Below are 27,527 nucleotides of genomic sequence, written 5' to 3'. Positions count from 1 at the left end.
CAATTCAGTGACTCACTTGCATGAGGCCACACCAGGGGGATTGCTCAACCTTGCCTGGAGACTCAGCAATGCTCACCCAGACATGCCTGGACTTGTGCTCCCCAAGCACATAGGACTGAGGTTATAAAACAGATGCAGTGGCCATGTGTGGGGCCTTTCTCCTGACCTCACCTTATGCTGCAAGCAGCAAAGACACTGAGAAGAAGACTGAAGACTCCAACAGAGGAGACTGGCCCAGATTTAAGGGAAAATCTGTAATTAAGGACAGCAATATCCAGTGGGGTGAGAAAAACTGCTTAATCTAGTTGCTGCCCAATCTAGTAGGGTTGAGAGTTTAGACTGTATGCTTATATTTTATTTCTTTTGGTAACTAACACTGACTTTTTGCCTATCACTTAATATCACTTAAAAACTTTTATAATCAATAATTTTTTAAACTATTTATCTTTGCCTGTGAGTTTTTATGAAGTATGTGACAAATCTGCTCAGGTTTTGCGCTGGTGTATCCATTTTCCATTGACGAAGTGGTGAACCAATTAATAAATTTGCACTACTCATCTTGAGCGGTGCAAGATGGTATATTCCTGGGGTACACTCCTGGAAGGGGGGGGATTTGGCTCTGATGCCTTTCTCTGTGTAATTCATGAGTGGTCTGGGAGCATTCCTGCAATATAGCTGGGCGTGGGGCTCCACATGCGGTTGTGCTGAGTGATCACAGTGCCTGGAGGCATTTGCTACTGGTCACTAGTAAGTCATTGTGAGAGACAGCCCAGACTGGAGAGACTTGAGGGGGCACAGCGGTCCCACAGTCCCAGGCTGCACCGCGGGGATCCCATCACAAGGATTATTGTGTGAATCAAGTGAGCAGGGTTTTGTCCTTTGAGGGGTCGAATTTTGTACTCACGTACATCTGGGCAACCTCATGGGGTTTTCTGGGTGTAAAGGAGGCCAGTATTAGGTTCCACATCTATTTATCCTGTAACCAGGATCACTTGCAGATTGAAATGTGGTGGACCAAACTCATTGTTCCAATACAAAAGCCATAAATCCTCTGTCCAGAATATCTGTGGAAGCATTGAGTGAGAACAGGCCTTTCTGAGCATCTTCTCTCCTTTCCTTTCTGCTCCAATCAAAAAAGCCACCAAGTCAAATTGCTTTAAGAGACAAACTTTAATCTGTGTCCTATTGCTGCTCTGCAGTGGGCATTAGCACATGTAACACTTCCTGTAACAGCTGAACAGGAAGTGCTGTATGCAGTAGAAAGACCCTATTGCACTACATCCTTTATAGTGGCTGAGAGGCAGACAAGGAGCAGTAAATGGCAGGAACCAAAGCATTTGAAAATAAAGATATCCCCTTCTCTCTCTCTCTCTCTCTCTCTCTCTCTCTCTCTTTGCTTCCTGTGAAGCTAAATGCTATAACTGATTGAGTGCCTGCTGTCCCCCACACACTGGTGTGTTCTTTCATGTAACTTCTGAACTTCATGGGGGGGGGAGGGATAGCTCAGTGGTTTGACCATTGGCCTGCTAAACCCAGGGTTCTGAGCTCAATCCTTGAGGGGGGCCATGTAGAGACAGGGCTGGCACCAGCTTGGCAAGCAGGTGCTTGGGGCAGCCCCCCCGGACGGGGATTTGGAGCCCAAAAAGCCGGACATGTCCGGGAAAATCCGGACGTATGGTAACCCTAAGTTTAAAAGCATATTGTAAATGTACGTAAACCAGGTAGCCTTACTTTAGACCTCGAGCTAGTCATCATCTACCGTATATCTAATACTCCCATCACGTTACTATACATAGGGCACCTGTATTGTATCAGGGGCCTAAGGAATTTATTTTATTTTACCTACCTGTCTCCAAATAGAGAGCTATAGGTCTGATTCTGCCACCCTTAGATGGAGTAACACCTCATTACTCTTTCTATTCAAGGGGCTATTCTGAATAAGATACAGTGTTGAGGACTGTGTTGGAACTGCAAGCTATCACTTAAGTAAGAAGGGAAACTAGTCCTGGTTGCAGGGTAGGGGTTTCTGAATCAAAGCATGCAAGCACAGTTTGCAGGCAGACAGCCTACAGTAAGATGAGGGGAGTTGCACCTGCCTGTTTTAGAGAGCAGCTGGTTCTGTTTCTCTCTGTTTTGGGGTTCTTGTGTATTATCATTTTGAATTCTAAAAAATAAAGTAGTATTTCATTGCAACCTTCCAGAAAGAGAGTACGTTTTTATCTAATTTCTCTGTGTGTATGCTGTGAACATAACAAGTGTGAGTAAGGGAGGCAGATTTGAGCCTTAGGTATTCAGAAAGTGATGTTTGCAGTGTTGTGTAGCCATGTTGGTCCCAGTATATTAGAGAGAAAAGGTAGATGAGGTAATATTTTTTTTTGGACCATTTTCTGTTGGTGAGAGAGACAAGCTTTCGAGTTTACACAGAGCTCTGCTTCTCTTTCTTCAGACCTAAAGAAGAGCTCTGTGAAAGCTTGAAAGCCTCTGTCTCCCACCAACAGAAGTTGGTCCAGTAGAAGATATTACCATACTCCCTTATCTCTCTTGCAAATGATGTTTGCACTTAGGTCATGATTGTGTTCAAACAACTTTCAGAATAGGCCTGTTAATAGTAGACTTGTTTGTTTTAGCAGCCAGTAAATCTTAGATTATTCTCCTTACATTGTGACAAAGGAGGACAGCCATGTGTAAAGGTAATTTTATTTTGATTGTTCCCTTTTAGGTCTACTCTTTTTTCATTTCTGTCTGGCTTATAAACATCTTGAGAACCAATTGGTGTAAGTGTCATGCGTCAATAAGAACAGGGTAAACCTATAGTTATTTTTTACAAGATAGTGATCATCAGCAATTTTGCTTCACAGGACAGCAGAACTTAAACATAAACACTTCTCTCATAAAAGTTTGTAGATGACACAAAGATTGGGAGAGTGGTAAATAATGATGAGAACAGGTCACTAATACAGAGAAATCCAAATTACTTGGTAAAATGGGCAAAAGAAAACATGTATTTTAATATGGGCAAAAATAAAAGTATACATATAGGAACAAAGAATGTACACAATACTTACAGGATGAGGGACTCTATCTTGGGAAGCAGGGACTCAGAAAAAGATTGGGGGGGGGTCACGGTGAATAATCAGCTGAACATGAACTCCCAGTGCAATGGTGTGGCCAAAATGCATTCCTCAAGAAGGAGTAGAGAGGACATTTTACCTCTGTATTTGGCACTGGTGCGATAGCTGCTGGAATATTGTATCTAGTTCTGGTGTTCACAATTCAAGAAGGATATTGATAGATAGGAGAGGGTTCAGAGAAGAATAATTAAAGGATTGGGAATTTTGCCTTACGGTTGATAGACTCAAGGAGCTCAATCTATTTAGTTAAACAAAGAGAAGGTAAAGGAGTGACTTTTCACAGTCTATAAGTATCTTCATGGGGCACAAATATTTGATAGTGGGCTCTTCATTTTGGAGAGAAAGGTATAACAAGATCCAATGGCTGGAAATTGAAGTTAGACACATTCAAATGGGATATAAAGTGTAAATTTGTAATAGTGAGTAATTGACCATTGGAATAACTCACCAGGGGTTGTGGTGGATTCTCCATTATTGGCAATTTTTAAATCAAAATTGGATTTATGTTCTAAAATATATGCTTCAGTTCAAACAGGAATTGTTTCAGGGACGTTCTATGGCCTGTGTTAGGCAGGGTGATCAGATTAGATGATCACAGTGGTCCCTCTGGCCTTTGAATCTTTGAATCTCTGAATTTTGCTAATCCCAAGGTTTTGGTAGACATAGTTTAATGGGTGCCTCCATAAAAGAAACACCAACACATCAGTTGACTGTGTTAAGTACTCTGTGAATAAAGGTTGTCAGAGGGATAGATCCTGTGGGTTCATTATAGATGCATTTAAGGTACAGAATTTATGTTGTACTGCCATTTCATTTGGTGTGGTTATTGCTTAACCTCTAATCCACTTTCCATATCTGTCCCACCTTTAATCAACAAAACAACAAGAACCTTGTGGGATGTCTCTTGCTAGGGATTGAAAATCAATTTTCCTGCCTAGGAAGTTTTACTTGTTCTACAAATGCCCTGAAGTATTTGTCTCCAGAAGGTCAGCATCTCTGTAATCCCTGGTGCAGAAAAAGAGATTTATTTCAGTAGGAAAAGCACTTGCTTTCCCCCCAAAAGATCCTTTTTAAAAGAGCTGTAAAACATACAAAAAACATATTTCCCTAAGTTCCCCTGAGCTATCCTGCCCTGGTTCCACTCTGCTCCTGTCAGCAGACTGGGTCGTAAGTGGTCAGGCCTAGTGGTCGAGTCCAAATGCCAGAGCCAAGGGCCGAAGTCAGAGCCAGGGTCAGAAGTCAGATGGAGTCAGAAGTCAGAGCCAGGGTCAGAACCGGATTGCCAGGAGTCAGGGAAGACAGAAGCAGGTCTGGTTCTGAGACAGGAGCAATGGTGGAACAGGATGGGAACAAGGCTGAGTACAGGGCACAATCTGGGGTGGAGCGGTGGAGGAGTAAAGCAGGAGCAGGACTTGGATAGACGAGCACAGGGAGCCAGAGAATCGATGAGCATGTGTGTTGTACAGCCAATGAGCTACTGCTGCTGCTGAGCATCAGAAGTGTCCGGCTGGTTTCCTCAGCTAATCAGGCAGCCCAGCTGGGTCTTTAGGGCATCAGATGTATTGAGCAGGCATAGCTGAGGCCCTTATTCCTAACAGCTCCTTTCTCTCACATAGAGGTCAGTATAACAAAGGAAGGATTTTCCCATGTCCATTGTTTTTCCTTATGTGTAAACATTATAGTTGTAATAAACACAAACACGGTAGAAAGCTGATTCAATGCTTAGGGCAGGCTAGTCACAAAAAGTTAACACAGCACAAGAGTTTTTGCATAAAATAGCACTTCTATAATAGTACTTGAGTCTCCTTCAAAGGCATAGTTCATGTTTAGGTAGTTATCATTTCTATCACTTTTCAAAAAGTTTGGATTCATAGTTTTGGGGGGAGCAAGGCAAAAGTGCCAGGACCATGACAGTTGATGAAGTGCAAGATCCATTCATAGTAGGGATTGTTGTATTAAATGTAATCACAGGTCTGTTAAAGAAACTTAACTCTAAATACAGTTATAGATTTCCACACAGTTTGAATTTCAGCATTGTTTTCCTTGTTTACCGGACACCACACCCTGTCTGAAATATATAACTAGTGGGTGAATAATAACACACACACACATACAAATCATTGCAGAGGTAAATTCTCGGAAAACTGAAGGAACACTCCCCCTGAAAGATTGTGCAAAATCTAATTCATGTTAACCACATTTAAAATCCAAATGTATTGTGACCGTATGAAGCAGATAACCATGCCAAAAGTTTTCACCTCAGGTATCTGCAATAATGTAATTATATTTTGCTTTGTTCAGATAATTAATGTTATTTCAGGCCAAATCTTTCCTCTTTTCACTCAGAAGTTCCCAGTACACAACATTCCTTGGTGTCTGTGTGTCCATATGTTTTTATTTTTTGTTAAGATTAATGAAAGTACCTTTCTATTGTGCCAACAATGCGGGTCTGATTGAAACTGGAGCTTTCTGAGAGTCTGGAAAAGTGGTAAGTGTTCATTACTGTCTACTGGAAGGGTAAAGAACCTGACAAAGTGTTAAGAAACAAAGAAAGGAGAGCTGAAAGGGAGTGTGGTAGGGCAGAGAGACCCCACTCTGGCAATAAGAGGGTTAATAGGAGATCGGCTGCAGTATGCACTCCTTGAAGGCAAGCCATGGATAGAAGGGCAGAGTCCTATCAAAGGTTCTTTGGGCAGCCCTGTTTTGAGTTGTGATTTCTTGTTCCTCATTTCTTTTGGACTTTAACATTCCAGAAGGGCTACGACTGAAGTGTGCCTTGATTGGAGGGCTAAAGCACCACTACATTGGATCTCGCAAGTGACAGTGACCTATCAGCAGAGAACGGGAGCTGGGTGAATCATGCCCTGACTGGCCATGAAGAGGTACCATAGAGGCACACCCGGTCACAGAAAGCCACCTCAGAATGGAAAATTTCAGTTGACGCATTCCTTCTAATAAACAGGGATGCTGTAGCCATGTCAGTCCCAGGATATTAGAGAGACAAGGTAGGTGAGATAATTCTTTTATTGGACCAAATTCTGCTGCTGAGAGAGAGACAAGCTTCTGAGCTACACAGCACTCTTCCTCAGGTCTCTCACCAGCAGAAGTTGGTCTAATGGAAGATATTACCTCACCTATCTTGCATTATTTCTAAGACACTTTTATATTAAAACAATACATACAGTATGTTCTCCTTCAGTGTACACAAGTCATGTAGTGACAAGGTAGAGCATTCAGCATTCTCATTCTTGACATGCAATCTAACTTTTCTATCTGGTTATTACAAACAAAAACTCTGACAATTTAAAGGGTACAGTTTACAGTGTAGCTCTCATGAATGCGCACACAAGAGAGCTTCACTTTCATTTATTGTTCAATGATACTAAGTACATAGAGTACATTATCTGTGTACCTTCCTTCTATGTACAAAGTACATCACTACTAAAGTCATTTTATTCGAGTAGTTCTATGATATTTTTAATACCATCACAGAATCTAGGCACCATTTCGTGCAATAAATAAATAAAAACGTTCAGGTGAAAGGACCATTGTGTTTGTGGTTTTAGGCACTTTATTTTATCACAGTTCTCACTGTAGTAGCTGATTTAAAAGCTATTTAGGTGGCTAAGGATGCAAACTGGGGCCTACTGGGATTTACAAAAGTGTTTAAGCAGATTAAGGTCCGAATTCCCATTGAAATCAGTAGGACTGCTGATGGCAGCATGCACTCTAGCTGACTTGGATAACCAGGAACCGGAATGTGGTGCATGGACTGTCCCATTAGTCACCTTCAATTCCTAGTATATTTCTATGCCATTACACTACCTTACAGTTTGTGCTAACTAAAGGGGCCCCACCCCCCATCATCCTCTTCCTACTCACTAATGTACAGGAGAGGAGAGGATTGAGCGTAAGGGATTTCTATTAGAACATCCTAAGGCAGCATTCTAGAGAGCAGGCTGTTCCAGTGGCTACAGCACTGGCCTGGGTCTCAGGAGACCTGAGTTCTGTTCCCAGATCTGCTGGGTGACTTGGCATCTCTGTGCCTTAGTCTCCCCTCTGGAAAATGGGGATATTTATATTGCCCTTCCCCCTTGGCAAAGAGCTTTGAAAGCTGCTAATGAAAAGCACTAGGTATTATCTTATCTTGGCTCCAAAGTTCTCCAAATCCTACTGTAATCATTCTCTTTCAAGAATGTTCCTTATCTTCCTTTCTGAAGAGCAGGGCTGGAACTGTTTAGAATTACAATGATAGGCAGGGGATACGCTTGCATTCTTGTTTGTCTAGAATGTCATATTTCCCACATTAAAATTTATGAAACAGAATTCCAAATATTTGGGTCAATATGGGGGGTCACCAAGAGGGGGTGCACTCTGCTCCATTATAATGGATTCATACCTAAATTCCTGTACCATATACAGCGCTGAGTGGAAGGTTCCTTTTATTTTGCTCTTTGCAGAAATTAAGAAAGACTTAAAAACAACACTTCAGGGGTCCCAAAATGACCCCGACTTTTTAAAAAACTGATGTTTATTATTGGGTCATATAACTAGACATTGCTTACATCTCTTAATAAGAACCCCTCTTCTCCCCAGCCCAAATATATTAAATTGATTGGGAACAGCTGCTACTCAGGCTTTTGGAGTTTTATAACATGTTATCAAACCCTTTGAACACAGCTGGCAAACAGACGTTCATCGGAGGATGCATGCCGGCAGCATCCTCTTTGGCTCTATGTGGTGAAAAGGTAAGATGGTCATTTATGAAAAATTTGCTAAAGCAGTGCAGATGCTGCACCAGCAAATGTTCATATTCAGAAGTCTTTCATGTAGTGTCCATTAGACCTGGATATTCAAGCTTTATACTGGAGCTGTAAAAAGACAACAACAGTAGAGATGAACCCAGCTACCTGCAAAGGATTTGCCTTGAACTATTCATCTTTAGCAATAAATCTTCCAAACAAAGTTTTAGTGAATATATTATATAGCATTGTTTTCTCACTCAAAATTCAGTAAAGGGGATACTTAGATAAACACAGAGGCTTCATTGGATTATACAGAACATTTCAGAACTTGAATGGAGATTGCAGGAGAGGTTCATGTAATTCAATGTTTTGTACTGCTACCCATGCCGTATAATATTTTACTGCCATGTGAAATAGATGGGCAACAGTGAAGTCTCCAGTCAACTTCTTGGAGTCTCTCTGGCTTTTCTCCCTTTTGGGTGGAAGGGCGAGGCTGCTGCTTCAAGCTCAAGAGGCAGGTGGCCCTACACTGCCCTTAGGGCTTCTGTCCTGCTCATACAGCATAGTGAAGCCCTAGAACCACAGGTAGCTGCTACAGCTGCCTGCAGCACAAATGGTGGAGGAAAGAGGAAACTGTAGGCAGCTGTGGGGAAATGCCTGAGCAGCCCGCATTTTCTCCTGAGAGCTGCCCAAAATCACGGCATTTGTAATGTTGTGACCCACGACAAAACTGATAGTTTGCAGTCATGTAGACACTTGAGTTGTGAAGCAAATATATCCTAGAGATGTTGCATTTTTACTCTCTATGGTTTTTTTACTCTGGATAGCATCTGTGAAAAATCCCAAACTGCAATAAATATGTTTCAATAGCTATATGAAAAGATTGCATGGACATGATTTCTCTCCTTTTTGGTTCACCACCTTGGAAAATCTGGTAAAGTGCATATCTTTCAAGACAGGGAGCTTGGATTCCTAGACAAAAGTAACTACTATTTGATGGTTTCAGAGTGGTAGCCTTGTTAGTCTGTATCAGCAAAAAGCACGAGGAGTACTTGTGACACCTTAGAGACTAACACATTTATTTGGGCATAAGCTTTCGTGGGCTAAAACCCACTTCATCGGATGCATGCAGTGGAAAATACAGTAGGAAGATATATATACACAGAGAACATGAAAAATGGGTGTTGCCAAACCAACTCTAATGAGACTAATCAATAGCCCACCTTAATTTTTTGGGTTTTTATTTGGTTTAAAGTGTCACTAAGAGCTACTGATTTATTGTTTTTGTCTATGGAGAAAGCCTAGGTGTGTCCCAGGATTCTGTTTGGTAAAATGTGTGTTGACAAATTAATTTCGCTGTAAATGTAATACAAGTAATGTACAAATCTCTTCTTCTTTGTTTGCTGTGTTACGTAAGCCTTCCTTTCCTTTAAACCTGGTGCTTTAATCTGTTTTTCACCAGTGGATAAAAACAATTATTCCTGTTTGCTATCTCAAGCCCACTACCTCTCCCTGGGCTCTCTATCTAATCTCCTCTCCCTGCTCTTTGTCCCAGTCTCTTTACTGAGCTAGTCCTGGTTGTCCACAATCCTGGATCCTTCATCAGAGCTATTTCTCCTCACTCCCACCTCCTTCCTCCTGCTTCACTGGTTGTCAGTCTCCCTTGTTGGCTCTTCATCCAATCTTAATCTCCCACTGCAACCTGCTGGCTTCCAGTCCAACCCCAGCCACTTCCCTCCCCAGCTCCCACTCCCAGTCACCTCTGAAGTCAGATTATATGATCTAATGGTCCCTTCTGTTCTTAAAACCTATGTATCTTCTGCCCACTTCAACTCCAAGTCTTCTTCATAGGCAATCCCAACCTCCCCAGAAACCTCAACTCCCAGTCCCAGTTTTCCTATCCACTCCCTGTCAATCTCCAGTCTGAGTCTTGGGTTCCCCTCAGCTCCTGTCCCAACTTACTCCCCAGGCCCTTGTCTGGCTTTTGTGATGTCTGTATTGGAATCGGACAAGTTCCTCCTCCATGCTGCTGCCAGCAAGGGGCACTGAGAGCACAAGAGAGACAGGTTCCTGCTCTCAGCTCTAGTGTCTGGTCTTCACCCAGCCCACAACAGCCCAGAGCTGCAATTTCAAATTAAGTCCTGCTCAGCCCCAGACCCATACAGAAAGAATCTTCAGCATTTTTAGCTCTGAAGATCTAGCAAGTCTCCACAGAGTATGTAAGATCTGTGATTTATAACGTGGCCAAATTTGGGTAGATTTTTCACAGAGATGACAAAAGTCCTCCTCTGACACAAAGGCCATGCCCCCTGCCAAATTTCATGTCTCTCTTCCATAACATGGAAGGTGGTACAGCTTTTAAAAAAAAAGTCACCAGAATTTTGAACATGGGCAAAATAAATTAAGCCTGAGGCATACACCCTGACTAGAAAATTTCAGCCCAAATGGGTAAAGTTATAAGCAACTGAATCCAGAATCTTATAATGAGAAGTGTAGGGCAACCTTCATAATGGGTGAGCTACCAGCAGTGCCCATAATAAACACACTGACTCTAATTTTGCTATTATCACAGAGTTTTCTGCAGTTCGTGAGTGAGTTCTTTTAAATGGTGGCATGTAGTTTGGGCATTTACTTGTACGAAGTCACTGGTTAACACAACACTGAATCTCATTCATAACACTGGTCTACAATTTTTGAGAAGTCGTCTGCTTCAGACATAAAATGTGCTATTTATTATGTATTTTGATGTGCTGAATTCAAATATGACAATTAAAACAACTGATTGGCTACTGTTTCTAAGATATTTAAGTTTTTACATTTTATGTCTATGGATATTGTGTAGATAGTAGAGTTTTAATCATAAATTGTAAACCTAGGTCTTTTCATGTGTTTATGGTTGCTTTACATGATAATATTTTACCTGTCCTGTTTATGTAACACTTTAAAAATCAGCAAAAAGGTTATATAAATAAAATTGATTATGAAACAAAAGGCAAAAAACTATTATGTACATAGTTTAGTCCTATTCAGTGTCTACTCGGCGCTTCTTGGCTTGTCTCTTGTATTCATTAAATGGAGCATCTCTTGTCACTGTCCAGCAATAGTCTGCAAGCATTGATGGGCTCCATTTGCCCTGATAGCGTTTCTCCATTGTTGCAATGTCCTGGTGAAATCGCTCGCCGTGCTCGTCGCTCGCTGCTCCGCAGTTCGGTGGAAAAAAATCTAGATGAGAGTGCAAAAAATGTATCTTTAGTGACATGTTGCAACCAAGGCTTTTGTATGCCTTGAGGAGGTTTTCCACCAACAACCTGTAGTTGTCTGCCTTCTTGTTTCTGAGAAAATTTATTGCCACTAACTGGAAGGCTTTCCATGCCGTCTTTTCCTTGCCACGCAGTGTATGATCAAATGCATCATCTCGAAGAAGTTCACGAATCTGAGGACCAACAAAGACACCTTCCTTTATCTTAGCTTCACTTAACCTTGGAAATTTTCCACGGAGGTACTTGAAAGCTGCTTGTGTTTTGTCAATGACCTTGACAAAGTTCTTCATCAGACCAGCTTGATGTCTAAGGGTGGTAACAAAATCTTCCTTGATTCAACAAGTGGTGGATGCTGAAGACTTTTCCTCCCAGGCTCCAATGACTGTCGGAGTGGCCATTCTTTCTTGATGTAATGGGAATCTCTTGCACGACTATCCCATTCGCAGAGAAAACAGCAGTACTTTGTGTATCCAGTCTGCAGACCAAGCAAGAGAACAACAACCTTCAAATCGGCACAAAGCTGCCACTGATGTTGGTCATAGTTTATGCACCTCAAAAGTTGTTTCATATTGTCATAGGTTTCCTTCATATGGACTGCATGACCAACTGGAATTGATGGCAAAACATTGCCATTATGCAGTAAAACAGCTTTAAGACTCATCTTCGATGAATCAGTGAACAGTCTCCACTCATCTGGATCGTGAACGATGTTGAGGGCTGCCATCACACCATCGATGTTGTTGCAGGCTACAAGATCACCTTCCATGAAGAAGAATGGGACAAGATCCTTTTGACGGTCACGAACATGGAAACCCTAACATCACCTGCCAGGAGATTCCACTGCTGTAGTCTGGAGCCCAACAGCTCTGCCTTACTCTTGGGTAGTTCCAAATCCCTGACAAGGTCATTCAGTTCACCTTGTGCTATGAGGTGTGGTTCAGAGGAGGAGGATGGGAGAAAATGTGGGTCTTGTGACATTGATGGTTCAGGACCAGAAGTTTCATCCTCTTCCTCTTCCTCGTCTGACTCAAGCGAGAATGATTCTGGTGCATCAGGAACCGGCAGTCCTTCTCCGTGGGGTACTGGGCGTATAGCTGATGGAATGTTTGGATAATGCACAGTCCACTTTTTCTTCTTTGACACACCTTTCCCAACTGGAGGCACCATGCAGAAGTAACAATTGCTGGTATGATCTGTTGGCTCTCTCCAAATCATTGGCACTGCAAAAGGCATAGATTTCCTTTTCCTGTTCAACCACTGGCGAAGATTTGTTGCACAAGTGTTACAGCATATGTGTGGGGCCCACCTCTTGTCCTGATCTCCAATTTTGCAGCCAAAATAAAGGTGATAGGCTTTCTTAATCATAGTGGTTATACTGCACTTTTGTGATGCAAAAGTCACTTCACCACAAACATAGCAGAAGTTATCTGCACTGTTCACACAAGTACGAGGCATCTCTGCTCACTTTGGCTAAACAGAAATGTGTCCCTTTGCAAAATCAAACACTGACAAATAAGAGAGCACGACACTGTATGATTTCTAGAGCTGATATAGGGCAATTTGTTCAAGCAGAGTGATGTAAGCTTCGTTATGATTGCATCATCCATGACTTCTAGGAATAACATGATGCAATTCATATCATGTATGACGCAATACCAGCTTCAGATTGCATCATTCATTGTTTTGCCTAAAAAGCAAGTACTGTCCAAACCCAGTCATAGATTTATTGATAGATCCAGTCAAAGATGTATTTTAGTCATTTCTGGTTTAAATTGAGATCCCTTCCCTTTATAACTCAGTTATCCTCTGCCATTCCCAAGTCAAGGGTCGTATATACTGACCCAATAGGTTATTTTGGAAATAGGTCATAGCATATCTTGAAAACTAGAGCCAATCAACAATTTTAAGCATCATTTTCATTCTCAGTGACCCAGAATTAGTAACGTTTGATGACATTTATTTTGGCTGTAGAACCGTGTAATCAAAGTTCTAAAACATGTTTTAGTGTGAATGGCTCAGTTGTTAGAATGATACACTCGATGTCCAGAGGAAAGGGGAGAAACTTACCAGTGAGTTGTGCCTCTGTGCTTTAAACCAATGGCAGGACATTAAGGACGGGAAATGGAAGAATTTTCAGCTTCGTCCTACCAGATCAAAACAAGTTAGCAGAGGTGAAGAAAGATTCCTCTTCTTGGTAAGTTCAGGTGAGCAATCACTGATTGCTGTGAAGAATACACAAGGGAAATTTACTTTAAGCAGAATGAAATGGAAACAACAGACAATGGGGATAGTAGGAAGAAAACTATGACGCACTCAACAACTACAAAGAGAATACCATTTAGTAATAATATTTTATTTTGCTCATATAAGAACACTAATTTCTACAGCTCTTCCCACATGCAACCCAACACCCTGACATTGGAAAAAAGGAAAGCCAGGATTTTCTTCTATATAGACCTGAATTGCTTATTGTTGAATTATACTATATTGTGAAGTCCTATCAAATGCCTCATCTAGCAGTGTTGGGAAGATCTTGATCTCATTTAGACTAGTGCAAATCAGATCAGAATCTAGCCCCTGCTTTGCAGGTTGGCTGCCAAGTTTAGGAAGCACAAGCTGTGTTTAGTAATTATGCCTACTCTATATTAGAACGAATCTTTGAAAATATATTGAACCCATACGGGCTATGTTTTTGCCAATTTATGACAGTGCAGTCAATTAGAGCACACAGCCAGGTAGATTTTTTTTTATTTGGTTTAAAATGTCACTAAGAGCTACTGATTTATTGTTTTTGCATATGGAGAAAGCCTAGGTGTGTCCCAGGATTCTGTTTGGTAAAATGTGTGTTGACAAATTAATTCTACTGTAAATGTAATGCAAGTAATGTACAAATCTCTTCTTCTTTGTTTGCTGTGTTACGTAAGCCTTCCTTTCCCTTAAACCCGGTGCTTTAATCTGTTTTTCGCCAGTGGATAAAAACAATTATTCCTGTTTGCTATCTCAAGCCCTTCAACTAAGAAAACATAACTGTTGACACAAGATGTAGCAATGATACAGCTATTGCCAAAAGTTCCAGGGTTCATGGAAAGTACATACAAAGAGATATATAAAAATAATATCTTATTAAAATCTGTGGGGGACAAAATCCCATCAGTGGAATATAAAAATATTGAAATACCTGTTGTCTCCCCACAAGGCAAGAAGATCTTTCTGTCTTATAAAGATGTTCAGGTGAGAGGGTCCTGCTTCCACAAAATTCTCAGGGCTTGTCTACACAGGGACACTCAGAAAAAAAGTGAAGACAAAGTACGGGGTGAACTTAAAATGCATGGAAGAGCCTTAAACTCATGTGTGCATGCTCTCATTCAGAAATAAAGTGGCCTTAGTTTTCTGTTGCTGTTAAGTTACAGAGACTTAAGGCCATTCTACTTCTGAATGAGAGCATCTATACAGGGATTTCATTTGCCTTAATTTCACACTTTTGGTTGCTCCATCTTAACTTTCCTGGGTGTCCCCATATAGACATGCCCTCATGACTTGAAAAGTAGCAGAGATAAACCAAAAGACCTCAGATAATGATTCCTCCAAATGACGATGAGCCAAACTTTGCTGTTATATGCACAAACTCCTCCCGTTAACGTTAGTGGGGGCCATACATATGCAATGGCAGAATACAGCTCACTTACCAACAGCATTAGAAATACACTGAGAGTATATACTGAATGGCTGATAACTTAGCTAGTGACACAATTTTTGATGCACTGACCACAGCCAAATTCTCAACTCTAGTTATGCTTAAAGATCTTCCTGGACTTATAAACTTTTCAATGTGGAAGGGCTCACACACCTTAATACCTGTTCCTGCCCAGTTCTTGGCAATGAGTGAAATCCTAAACTGTCCACAGAAAGGAAAGCCCAAACTGGTAGCATTTACCAAAGCTTCCATAAAATGGGACCTATCTCTGCATTTGAACTAAAACAATACCTGGCTTTGCCTAGATCTGATCCCTAACCCTATTCTGTATCACCACCAGCAGCACAAGCAAGCTATTGTTTTGCTACTCCTGCTAGTCTTAGTAATGTGGCTATTTCACTGATTGCTTTTGCATTCCCTGCCATCTGTGAGCTGTACCCATTCTTGAATGGGAAGATGATAGGAATTAGAATGCCATTTGCTGAGGACACTTTTACAGAGATCTGTGTGCTTTGTTTTGTTTTGTTTTTGTTTTAAACTGAGCAATTTTCCATGTTGATCCTAGCTTAAACATTTGGATCAAACAATTAAAAGCATTCAAGATTTTTTTTATAAACACAGTTGTTCAACAGTTTCCACTGAGGAAAAATGCCTCTCTGGCCATGCACAAGGCATTATAAATTGCTATAGTTAGAAATGGCTAAAAATATTGAATGCAAAGAGTGCAAATAAACCTCAACATCATGCTGTTTTCTTCAGGTTACTTCATAATTTCTGTAGTGTGCATTTTTGGAATGTGCAAGGTGCACACAGATATTATAAGGGATTTCTTATTCCTCTCCTTTGCTAAGGCTATGACACACAGTCAAAGGACACGTCCCTTTCACATTAAGGCTACAAATCTCATACAGTTGGTTGACAGCAGTGTAATGTTTGTTAACACCTTTAACAAATCATACTGTAGGACAAGTTTCCTGGTGACATTTGGAGTGGTGATAGGTGAGTTATCAGTCTGGAACATTACTTGACATACAGAGACTGTCACGTAATCCACCTTCCGACCACACATTTGTGGTGATGTGAATTAATTTGCCTCTTTGCACTCCATAATCAGAGCTGACATAATTAAGAATAGTGGTTATCTAATGGAAAAAGCAGATTTCTATCAGCGTATTGTTTACTGCCAGTGCATCTGGAGAGTTTTCACGTGCCTGATTTTCAGTTTCAAGAAGAATATACAGAGATAAGTGTCTGCCAATGGGCTTTTTTGTTCATGAACATGTTTTGACTTTTGAGACCTTTGGTAGGTTGTGCAGAGGGTAGTAATGAGTAAAACAGGTTTAAAACCAATTGTTTGTTATGGAGCTGAGTTTTTTATTTGTGGAACCAGCAAAAAACAGAAACTTGCCAAGAACTTTTGGAATCATTTTGGGAGGCTGCTGGCCACTTAGGATTGTCTGTAGCAGAGGAAAATCAGCACGGTACTGTAATAATTTGGGGCACTGAGTTCTGGTGTGAATCTTGACAGCAGAGGTGATGCATGTGGGGGGAGCACGCTACACAGCCTTGTGGGCTGCAGCAGGGCCTCACAGTCACTTGCTGAGCCTTCTTCAACGCAATGCAGAACAGCTTCCCAGCACCTCCCAGCTCTGAGTCAGCTCCCAGCCCCACCAGCCAGCCCCACTTTTGGCCACAGGCTCCCAGTCCTGCCCAGCCTTTGGCAGCAGGATCCCAGCCCCTGGGCTCTATTCCTGGCTCTGTGATGGACTCTGTGAGCTTGGACAAGGCAGATGGGCCTCGTTGTCAGGGCTGCATGTGCAGCCCCTGAACGCATGCATGCCCGCACAGCTGCATGAGGTTAAATGCAAGGCCTCCCCCTCTCTATAATGGGGGATCCCCACCTCGCTCCCAGTGGTGCACTGCGGCTTGTAAAGCACTTTGAGATCATTGGAGAGACACTGCCAGAGCAGGGCAAGCTGCTTGCTGCTCAAGGGAGACACCCCCCATGAGCCAGCTTTGGAGACCATCCATGTTGCACTGAGACCTCTCACATTTCTGCCAGCCTGAGGGTAGCTCTAAATGCCCTTCACTCCATGGGCAGTGCCCCTCCAGCCCTCCACCACCTTCAGCAGGTAGCTCGGGCTGTCCAGAGCGGGTGGAACCCTATGCCCTGTCTGTTCCCCCAGTCGTCGCAGCCAGGGGCATGTGCAGGAGGCTGCCCTACTTGGCTGCTGCTGTCTGCGCAGCAGGGCAGGCAATGGCAGGAGGCACCTCCAGACCAGGATGGCATCAGTGCCACTGGCAGGGAAGGGAAGGAGCCAGGTTGCACTGACCCCTCATGGCATTCTCTCCAGGTAGGGGTTCAGTGTCACCTCCTCCTCTCTGTCAGATCCCAGCCATCCCTGCAGGTTCCCAGGGGACCAGAAGCACAAGGCAGCTGGAGGACAGGAGATGGCTGGGTTATGTTGGTGGCCAGAAGCAGCCTTTTGGCACTGTGCAGGTGGGAAGGGATGGGAGCTGCTCCCAGCCACAGTGGGAGGAGGGTGGAAGGGATGAGCTTTGCAAAGACACAGGCCAGGGGCAGCCCCTGGGCAAGGCAAAGAGAACATAAGAACATAAGAATGGCCCTACTGGGTCAGACCAAAGGTCCATCTAGCCCAGTATTCTGTCTTCCAACAGTGGCCAGTGCCAGGTGCCCCAGAGAGATTGAACAGAACAGGTAATCATCAAGTGATCCATCCCCTGTCACTCATTCCCAGCTTCTGGCAAACAGAGGCTAGGGACACCATTCCTGCCCATCCTGGCTAATAGCCATTGATGGACCTATCCTCCATGAATGTATCTAGTTCTTTTTTGAACCCTGTTATAGTCTTGGCCTTCACAACATCCTCTGGCAAGGAGTTCCACAGGTTGACTGTGTGTTGTGTGAAGAAATACTTCCTTTTATTTGTTTTAAACCTGCTGCCTATTAATTTCATTTGGTGACCCCTAGTTCATGTGTTCTGCCAGATCGTTCTGGTGTGAACCCTGGCAGAAATCTGGGGGGAAGGCAGGGGACGTGACTCAGCATGCCTCCCCACATGTCATCTCTGGGGGCAAACTTTAAAGTGTTTAGGCCCCAGGAGCAACACTGACGAAGCTGCAACCATCAATTGTCCATTTGGATTTTGGCTATACATTTACTCAGGTAGGAAAAGGGTTTACATGTAACCTGGCATAGGCCATGGCTTAGACTGTAAAAGCATCATCATTATTTCCCCAGGCTAACGAGGCACTTATAAAAAGATTTGGCTAATTGCTGGACTCCGTTAACAATTGCAATTGAACAGTTCCACTCATAGTCTCTAATATCCTACCCATTTACTTGACCATAATTTGAATATTCCAGGGGACAAGGTCCAGGTTTGCTTATAGTGTGAGCAAAGCTGATCAGAGGATGTTTGGGCTGGTGAAAGCGTTCTGAGCTGTCTGCTCAATTTCATGCAATGGCAGGGTTCCTTTAATTTTGTCTGGTCTAAGGGACCAGTGACTACTGATACGTATAGCATCCTTATGAACCATGTAGGATAATACCTAATTGTAGATAGCAGTGGAAAGATGGGAATCTCCACTTTCCAGTTGTATACAACAGTTGTTTCCAGCTTTGGTGCTTCCCTTAAAATCACATTATCCAGATGGTATTTTTGCATGCCCTCTATGTACTGGTAGAATAGCATCCTGGCATGTGACCCATGCTAAAGGATAAATGGTACAAGGAAGGCACAGTGACTCACCAGGTGGATTAGCAAAACAGAAAAGTCCATCAGGCTAGCTATAATCTTTTATTTTTCATGGTGCTTAGAGTACATAATTTCCAACAAAAGAAAGGGGTGTGACCTCATCCCTCTAATAACAGGGCATGGAGATTTCCCTACTCCAATATGTCCTTTCCTTCTGCCTCCCTAACAGTTACACTTACAGACCTTCATGCTATTCTGATGGAGAATTCTATGGCATGGAGTCTCTAGCCCTGCCTCATTATCTTCCCTTCAGCACCTAAGTGATGGGGGAAAAAACGCTGAACTTAGAATTAACCTCCTGTTTGCCCATGCACACCTTCATAGTAACATCCCTGGAGCAGTTTCCAAAGACACTAGTAACTGAGCCAGCGGTAGGATTAATGTGTTTAAGATTACAGGTGGTTCCCAAGATGTTCCACCCAGATCCACCTACCCCTCCCCACTCAGCCTCATTTTTGTAGCAGTGCAGAGGGAAAACCCCTGGAGCTCCCCTCCCTCTCCAGTGTACAAAGTTTTAGATCTCTAGGTGAACTCCCAGCATCCTGCCCTCTCCTCCTTCTCATTTTATTGTGGCCCTCTGTGGCTCCATAAGAGGGGAGAGGGTTTGTCCCTTAGTGCAGGACTCTGTGCTGTTAGGAAGAAAATTTTCTTCTTCTTTTTAACTAGTTTGTACCACTCTGCGTGTCTCTCCTCTCTTCACTTTGTGGCCCGATTCAAAGCCCATTGAAATTAATGGAACGACTAGGGTTGGCTTCTGTGGGGTTTGGATGAGGTGCCTTGTGATCGTTGGATGAAAAAGGTTGCAATAAGTGCAGTGTATCCTTTTCACCTATCAACCAGCTTATCCAGACTGGGATGTTAGTATAAACAAAAGAAAGCAGCTCCCTATTTTCAAGAGTGGAGTTGTGTTTGGATAGTAAAAGACACACCCAATCTGGCAGGGAAGTAGCTGGTTTGAGGCTCTGATCCTACATTGGATCCGCTAGCATAGATCCTTATGTCAGTGCATAGTCCACTCACTTCATGGGATTGAACCAGCCTATCCCTATATAGAGCTGAGGTCTTAGTTTGGAAGTAGTTAACAGTTTGAGGCGAGCACAGCCTATCTTTTCAAAGGGTGTCATTTTTGCTAATGGAAAACAAGTGGTACATTTTAAACAGAAAAGGTTCCTCTAAATGCTGGAGTAGACAATGGGTGTCAGCCCAAAACCCGAAGCCTTGTAAACAAATAATTTTGCCATAAAACATTTTAGTGCTATGCATTTTTGTATTCCTGAAGCACATTTTATTGATTACTTTCTCTCTGTTAAATGCAGTCCAGTTGCTGATGCTTCGCAATTTTACATTATAGTTATAAACCGTTTATAGAACATAAGCTCCTAGGAGCAGAGACTCCACCTTCTTCCATCTTCTGTGTTACCAAGCACACTAGCATTATGCCAAACATAATAAATATAGGTGGCCAAAATGTTCTGAAAAATTGAAATTTCTATATTTTTTCATAAACATTTTTTAATTTTCTTAACACATTTTTACAGGCTCTAATAATTTTTCATTATTGTGGTTTCATCACAAGGTATTTGGGTTTATTTTCAAATAAAACACTTGTTTCAAGCACACATGAAACTGAAGCCAATCTTTGAAACTTCATAATTTTCTGACTAAAAAAATTCACAGATAAGCCTTAGTAGTTGGAAAGCACATACCTGTTGCACTGGTTTTCACTTTTTCAGCTGGGTTGATTATGTTAGATTGAATGCTCTGTCACATGTTACCGTTCTAGTTTCTGGATTGGCTGAGTTTATTCTTGATGTCAGATGGATTAACAGAAGTCATTTAAACTAATTTTCACTGAAGTCAGGGTGGTAGTGGGGAACAGTGTCTTGTATCATTGTAAATATAGCCACAGGTAACTGACAAGGACTTGCTACTAGTTGCTAAATGAAACTTATTTTCTTTTCAGTGAAACATGCCAGTTTGATGACACCAAAATGTTTCATGAATTCATGTCAGTTTCACCAAATTATTTGTGAAGCCTCTCTGCCCCCAAAAATCTGAAAAAAATCAAAATGTTTTATTTCAATCTTTTCAGAATGAAAATTTTCAGTTTAGTTTTCTGTTTAGAAATTTCTTTCAAATGTATTTTTTTTAATTGAAAATAAAAGGAAATGTTTCAATCTGAAACCTTTTTAAAAAAACCTTTTGGATTTGCTCAAAAGTTCCAAACATTTCATTTCCTGGTGAACCCAAACCAATTTTTTTTCTGATTTTTTGGAATTGCCAATGAACTGAAAAATCTGTTGATCATACAGATCTACTTTCTTCTCATTTATTGCTTACTTTTTATAGCTCTGATGAATGAATTATCTAATTCTTGCTAGCATTTGTACCTAATCTATAAAACAATTAAGCAGACCAACTGGGAGTGGATTTTCCTCCCATTGTGGGAATCTTTGGTTGATGATACTCAGTTGACCCCTCCCTATTTAAAATGTTTAAGTCTGGCTAACTATTCCCATTTGATGATAGTTTATTACCTATATAGATCAAGTCATCCACTACTTCCATGGTTTGTTTGGAAGCACAGATGTCTTGTATCAAACTTTTGTACCAACATTGTGAATTTTTGGTTTTGCCCAAGAAAGCCTTAGCCCAAGAGTAGCTGCCTCATGCCGGAAGCTCTCTAGAGCATCTTTCTGACAGGAGTAATTGATTATAGAGCTTCTAGAAACAGATCAACCCTTCTCTCCATGTTACAGATGGGTATATGAAGTCATAGACATTTGTTGACAGAAAATACTTTGAAATGCTCTTCAAGTTACCAGTTGGAATCCACTATTTTTACATTCTACCATGGGAAATTCTACATTCTAAGCTGGATTTATGAAAAACTTCAAAGTGACTGCTAATGATTTTTAAACAGCACGTTTATAGTAAAAGGACGAGTAAAGTGAAGTTAGTAGAGGGAAAAGCAGAAAATCAAAATTAAATAACAGATCCTTTTAGTGAAGAACTGGATAGAGTTTAGTTAATTCTTTTTCTCTATTGGATTAATTCTCCTGCCAGGAGATGAGCAACTCTCATTAACTTTAATGGATGTTATTCTTATAATATGGTGAGAAAGTAGATCTCTTTCATTTTTTGCTCAGAAAGTATTAATGGACAAAACCAGTAACATAGGGTTGTTTTTGTTTTACAGGTGCACTTAAAATCTTGAAGTTTTACCGGTGTTTCTAATTATCTGGAGGTAAGGTAACTTTGCAACAAATCATCTTACATATAACATTTAACTTCAGAAGAAGGAAGAAAATATTCTTTCAGACTTTTGTTGTTGCACTTCCTTTGTATATACTGGAAAGTTCTGGGCAACCTTAGCTATGTTGTAGCCTGCCCCGCATATAATTATGGTATCAGATATTTTCCCTCTAGAATAGTGTCTTGTTTTGTAGACACTTGTTAGGATTTTTGATATTTCATTTTCAATCTTGTAAATAAGACTAAGTGTGCTTTTTGAAGGGTTTCCTTCTATCTTTTACAATCAGAATACTAGCCATTAAAGAAATGCATGTATTCCCTGAAATAACAGATGAAAACCCCTCCTGCACAATAGAGTTTAGTAGGTAGGATACATTCCAGATCCTGGTTTACTGGCACATGGCCATGCTATTCTTATTTTAATCTTTTCAGAGCATGTAGGGTAAATATTTATTCTAGAAGTTAATGTTTTTAGCTTTATTTTAATTTAATATGGTTATTAAGCCATTTTGGCAATTGTGAAAAATGCTTTTCATCAGTCTACATGATTATCACTGTCCAAGGAGTAATGTCCAGCACCTTCATGTTATGCAAACACCATGCAAATTGGCAGCAGTCTGGAAGTAAAGGAGTGATTTTGCTTAACTCCTCTAAGGAAAAATTAAATTTAAAAAATATATCAAGATTATATTCAATTGATAATGGTGACTTCAGACAGGGAAAATGAGAAATCCTGAATCAAGTGCCATTTCATTCTTAACCTCTCACTTAGGCCTATACAAATATTTACACAGAATTAAAGAGAAAAAAATAAGTCTTAGTGCCAAACTGGGTCTGAAGTTCTTTCATCTTTGTGTAATAAAATGTGACTGTAGCTTAGTTTCCATTACAGGTGGATCCAGGAGGATGGATTTTGAATTAGGAAAACGTCACTGATCAAGATTTAGTTTTGCAAAACCAAAATCTGGTCAAGTATGGATTCTCTTTAATCTGAATCTCATCAGTGTTTGGAGATAGCTAGGTCAGATGATAAAAAGATTTGCTCAACAGACAACCTGGCAGGGGGTTGGTTTGCAAAGCCAAAAAAGGGGAGTTCAGCTCTGGGATAAAATTCCAGTCCCAACAAAATCAATGACAGGATTGCCATTGACTTCAATAGGGCCATGATTTCACCACAGCTTCCATTTTATCATGAGGGTTTGTGGTGTTTCAGATAAAAAGTTTGGGTTTGGGCCCATCTTAGTTTTCATGCATCTCACCTTTTGGGTGTATTCAGAAGTATATGAGAGTGATGTAGTGGACATGAATGTTTGTTTTTGTGACTGGGTCTAACTGTGAAGTGAAATCTAGAGGGATTTTTGAAGCTCAGTCAACTTGTGTAACCAGCCCCTCAAGCACCTTTTTGCTGAAGTGAGGTGCATAATTTCAAATTTGCCTGGGGGTCTAAGAAAGAAAAGAAAACAAGTGAATGTGAGATTAATTAAATTAGCTGTGCCTTGGAAGAAACATGGATGTATTTAGGCTCTCTTTTGCCCATCTGATCTGTACAATGACTTGTTCAACTTATGGGGCTAGCTAAGCAAACATTGCTCCGACCCAGGCAATTTTGCAGATTATTTATATGGGTGTGTCATTACCACTGTCTTCCCAAATGTCTGAACGCATTTTATTTATTTGTGTGTCTCATTGTTTAACTAACAAAATTATATTAACAGAGAGAAATGAATTAATCTAATTTATTTCAGATTTTTTAACAGCAAATTCAGATCTCATTTAAATTGAGCAGCTATGCTGCAAATTGGGAATAAAACTAGTACACTTCATCTTTATACATTCATGTTTACAGCTTTAATTAATCATAATATAACCTGGGGATTACATAATCATAATCGTAACCTGGGGATTACAGTGGATGAGAAGCTGGATATGAGTCAGCAGTGTGCCCTTGTTGCCAAGAAGGAGCATTAGTAGGAGTATTGCCAGCAGATCGAGGGAAGTGATTATTCCTCTCTATTTGGCACTGGTGAGGCAACATCTGGAGTATTGCGTCCAGTTTTGGGCCCCCCCCACTACAGAAAGGATGTGGACAAATTGGAGAGAGTCCAGTGGGGGGCAACGAAAATGATCAGGGGGTTGGGGCACATGACTTACGAGGAGAGGCTGAGGGAACTGAGCTTGTTTAGTCTGTAGAAGAGAAGAGTCGGAGGGGATTCGATAGCAGCGTTCAGCTACCTGAAGGGGGGTTCCAAAGAGGATGGAGCTTGACTGTTCTCAGTTGTGGCAGATGACAGAACAGTGGTCTCAAATTGCAGTGGGGGAGGTCTAGGTTGGATATTAGTAAACACTGTTTCACGAGGAGGGTGATGAAGCACTGGAATGGGTTACCTAGGGAGGTGGTAGAATCTCCATCCTTAGAGGTTTTTAAGGCCCAGCTTGACAAAGCCCTGGCTTGGATGATTTAGTTGGTGTTGGTCTAGCTTTGAGCAGGAGGTTGGACTAGATGACTTCCTGAGGTCTCTTCCAACCCTAACCTTCTATGATTAGCAAATATCTTTCAAATGTGTGCTTTTTGCATTGTGTACAGCAATACATTTCTTAGCTGAAACTACTTGGGATAGGAGTAAAACCTGAACAACTTCTATGTTATTTCCCAGATCATTAGGAATAAGTAACTCTATTTGAACAAAACAAGACTCGGTCTTAATGTTGATCCCAAACACGATCAGAATCCAAACCAAACATGTTGTGGAGGAGGAGGAGATTCAAAACTTCAGACAACTGTTCTCCAGATTTATTTCATTAGCATAATCTTCTTCACTTTTTCCAGCATATTCAAGAACCAGGACTGCTGAGAGCAGTTGAACTCTGTTTGCTGTGTTTGAAAGAAGGAGCATGAGAAATTAACACCTTTCACCATGAGATTTCAAGGCCAGTTTTTCAAATTCAGAAGATTGAGACAGTTTGGGTAAACAGCCACATTTTTAGGTACTTACTAATCACTGCTAGCAATTGACACATTTTACTCAACATTGAAACCTGATGAGAAATCAGATTTTTATTTTATTTTATTTGCAAAGACACAAATAAAAGATTGACCAATACAGACCAAGGCTTACTTCCAAAACCAGTTGCTAAAGAAATTTCACAGATGTCACTAGTGCAATTATTGTTAACCTATAAAAATTAGTTAAATAATAGTTTCCATAGTAGGAATGACTAAAGATTATTAACATGGAGTAAGAAGATAACTATATTTGATTTTCCCCCAAAGCTGTATCTTAAGACAATGTTTTAAAATTTTACTATGGCTCAAAATTACAATTTGCCCCTCTACAGAGGAATAGCAACGCTGATACTCAAGAGAATTTGCAGAAAGACATTAAGTGGTCCATGCTGTTTTTTCACAATGCTTTTACAGACTGTTTTTGTACACATCTTAAGTCCCACTTATCTTTCTGTAAGTAGTTATAAAAACTGTCTTACATTTCCATCTCTCATTAAACACACAATACCTTAGCTTGGCTGCAGCCGTTAGAGACCTCTTTAACATGTTCTTGAATTAAGTATATGGTAAAAATCACAAGCTTAGTATAATTAAAAAACATATTTAAAGTGAGCCTGTCATTAAGCTTGAAGATAGTAGTAGAGAATCCTAGTCTGGGTTCCTTCAGTTTAAAGTACAGACATAATAAATGAAGGATATTTTGGCACAGGTGGGTGGCCCTTTAAGGAGAGATGAGTCTCATCCCCACCTGTGGCAATTAACTTGCCTTCCCATGTGGGGAAAATGGGTTACATGACCCCATCAGGAATCTGGAATAAATAAGGGAGAGGCCTGGGTAATGGGTAAGAAAGAGAAAAGACTCCAGAGAATAAGGAAGCCAGCTCTGGGAGTTGCTGCTCACTAGAGAACAAGGAGTATCCCAAAGGAGACCAGGAGGAGCTGAGTGTTAGAGAATAAAAAGACGGTGGAAAAGGCTGAAAACTACAACGCCCTGAGAAAGAGGGCTATGGGACTCCTGAATCAATGAGATTAAGGGCTGTCACTGTAGAGCCAAAGACTGAATAAATAAGATCCCAGAAAATGTAATCTTATTGACAGGATTCAGGAGTCTGAATCTATTATTTGAGTCTATTATTGCAAAGAAGCCAAGAGGGAAGTGAGGACAGGGTGCTGCAGGACCATCCAAGGCCATGAGGCGGAACTTTGGGATGGCATCCATCAGCAGGGTGGAATTTTTCCAAAGCACTCAGCTTGGTTTATCTCTACTCCCATTGAAATCAATGGTAAACATTTCAGAGGGAGTGGAGTTAGGCCAATCCTGAGTGCTTTGAACACCCGTCATTGATCTGCGGTTTGTGGCACTCCTTTTTCCATAATGGACCCCTGAGTTCTTTAAAGCAAAAAAAAGAATAATTTAAAGAATGAAAAGCAAGGAGGGTAAGAATAAGTATCAAGACCAGGAACATCATCATCCCCTTTGCCTTCTGTGTGGTTATTATAGCAAAAGTTAAATGATGATTTCGACCTCTGACTAATTGTATACAGTATTGCACATGAATTTGGAACCACAGGAGAACCTCCACTGTCACTGTTATCCAAAGTTAATTCTCCAATTTTGAACCTCATATTTTTACAGACATTTGAAAAATATTTTCATTCTCTGAAATTTCCCCTCTAAGCAAGTTTCATCATCTCAACAAGCCATGTTGATATAACCCACAAGTTAGCAACAGACTATTGTTAATAATATGAAAACCTTTTGCCTTCATGTTGCTCAAACCTGAGTCCCCCATTCGATCCTGTTGCCCTACTGTAATCCATTCAAATGCCTGAGTCACAAATATTCCTATGGCAAGCCTTGGTATATGTGATTGTAACCCCCGCCCCCAAACTTTGTTAAATAGCTTGATAAGTAACAGAAGTTTGAAAACGAAGAGCTAAGAGTATTATTGGCTGCCTTAATCTTAGCAAAATTAGGCTCACTTGCCCTAAAGGAGAAATATGTTATGGGTGTGATAAAAGTTTCATCCCAAAGAACAGAATATAACACTGTAGGGTAGGGCTACATGCTTACCCTTGAAAAGCATCCTGTAAGAAATAGGTTTGATATCTCTGAATGATTGTGAACGAGAAGGAGGGGTGTCATAACTATAAAGGGAAGGGTAACAGCTCTCCTGTGTACAGTACTATAAAATCCCTCCTGGCTAGAGACTCCAAAATCCTTTTCCCTGTAAAGGGTTAAGAAGCTCAGGTAACCTGGCTGACACCTGACCCAAAGGACCAATAAGGGGACAAGATACTTTCAAATCTTGGGGGGGGGGAGAAGGCTTTTGTTTGTGCTCTTTGTTTGGGAAGTTGTTCACTCTTGGGACTGAGAGGGACCAGACATCAATCCAGGTTCTCCAAATCTTTCTGAACAAGTCTCTCCTATTTCAAACTTGTAAGTAAACAGCCAGGCAAGGCGTGTTAGTTTATCTTTGTTTTCTCAACTTGTAAATGTATCTTTTGCTAGAGTATTTATCTCTGTTTGCTGTACTTTGAACCTAAGGCTAGAGGGGGGTCCTCTGAACTCTTTAAGTTTGATTACCCTGTAAAGTTATTTTCCCATCCTGATTTTACAGAGAGGATTTTTACCTTTTTAATTAAAAGCCTTCTTTTT

At 41.1% G+C, this 27,527-nt stretch overlaps 1 long non-coding RNA gene across 2 annotated transcripts; it reads left to right on the top strand.

The window, feature by feature from the left end:
• The first annotated feature begins 77 nt into the window (after positions 1–77).
• Positions 78–27,527, top strand: LOC135982256 (uncharacterized). 2 transcript variants are annotated; one of them, XR_010599503.1, is made up of 4 exons: positions 78–282; positions 21,809–21,856; positions 22,757–22,836; positions 24,519–27,527. It is a non-coding gene; the product is annotated as an uncharacterized LOC135982256 (long non-coding RNA). The 2 variants fall into 2 exon arrangements; XR_010599504.1 differs by lacking the exons at positions 21,809–21,856; positions 22,757–22,836; positions 24,519–27,527 and adding exons at positions 5,885–6,013; positions 7,812–7,900.

This window comes from Chrysemys picta, chromosome 3 (genome assembly GCF_011386835.1).
Source record: "Chrysemys picta bellii isolate R12L10 chromosome 3, ASM1138683v2, whole genome shotgun sequence".
In the NCBI taxonomy this organism is placed as follows: Eukaryota; Metazoa; Chordata; order Testudines; family Emydidae; genus Chrysemys; species Chrysemys picta.
Note: the sequence above shows the minus strand (reverse complement) of the source record. Positions and strands in the feature narration are given on the sequence as shown.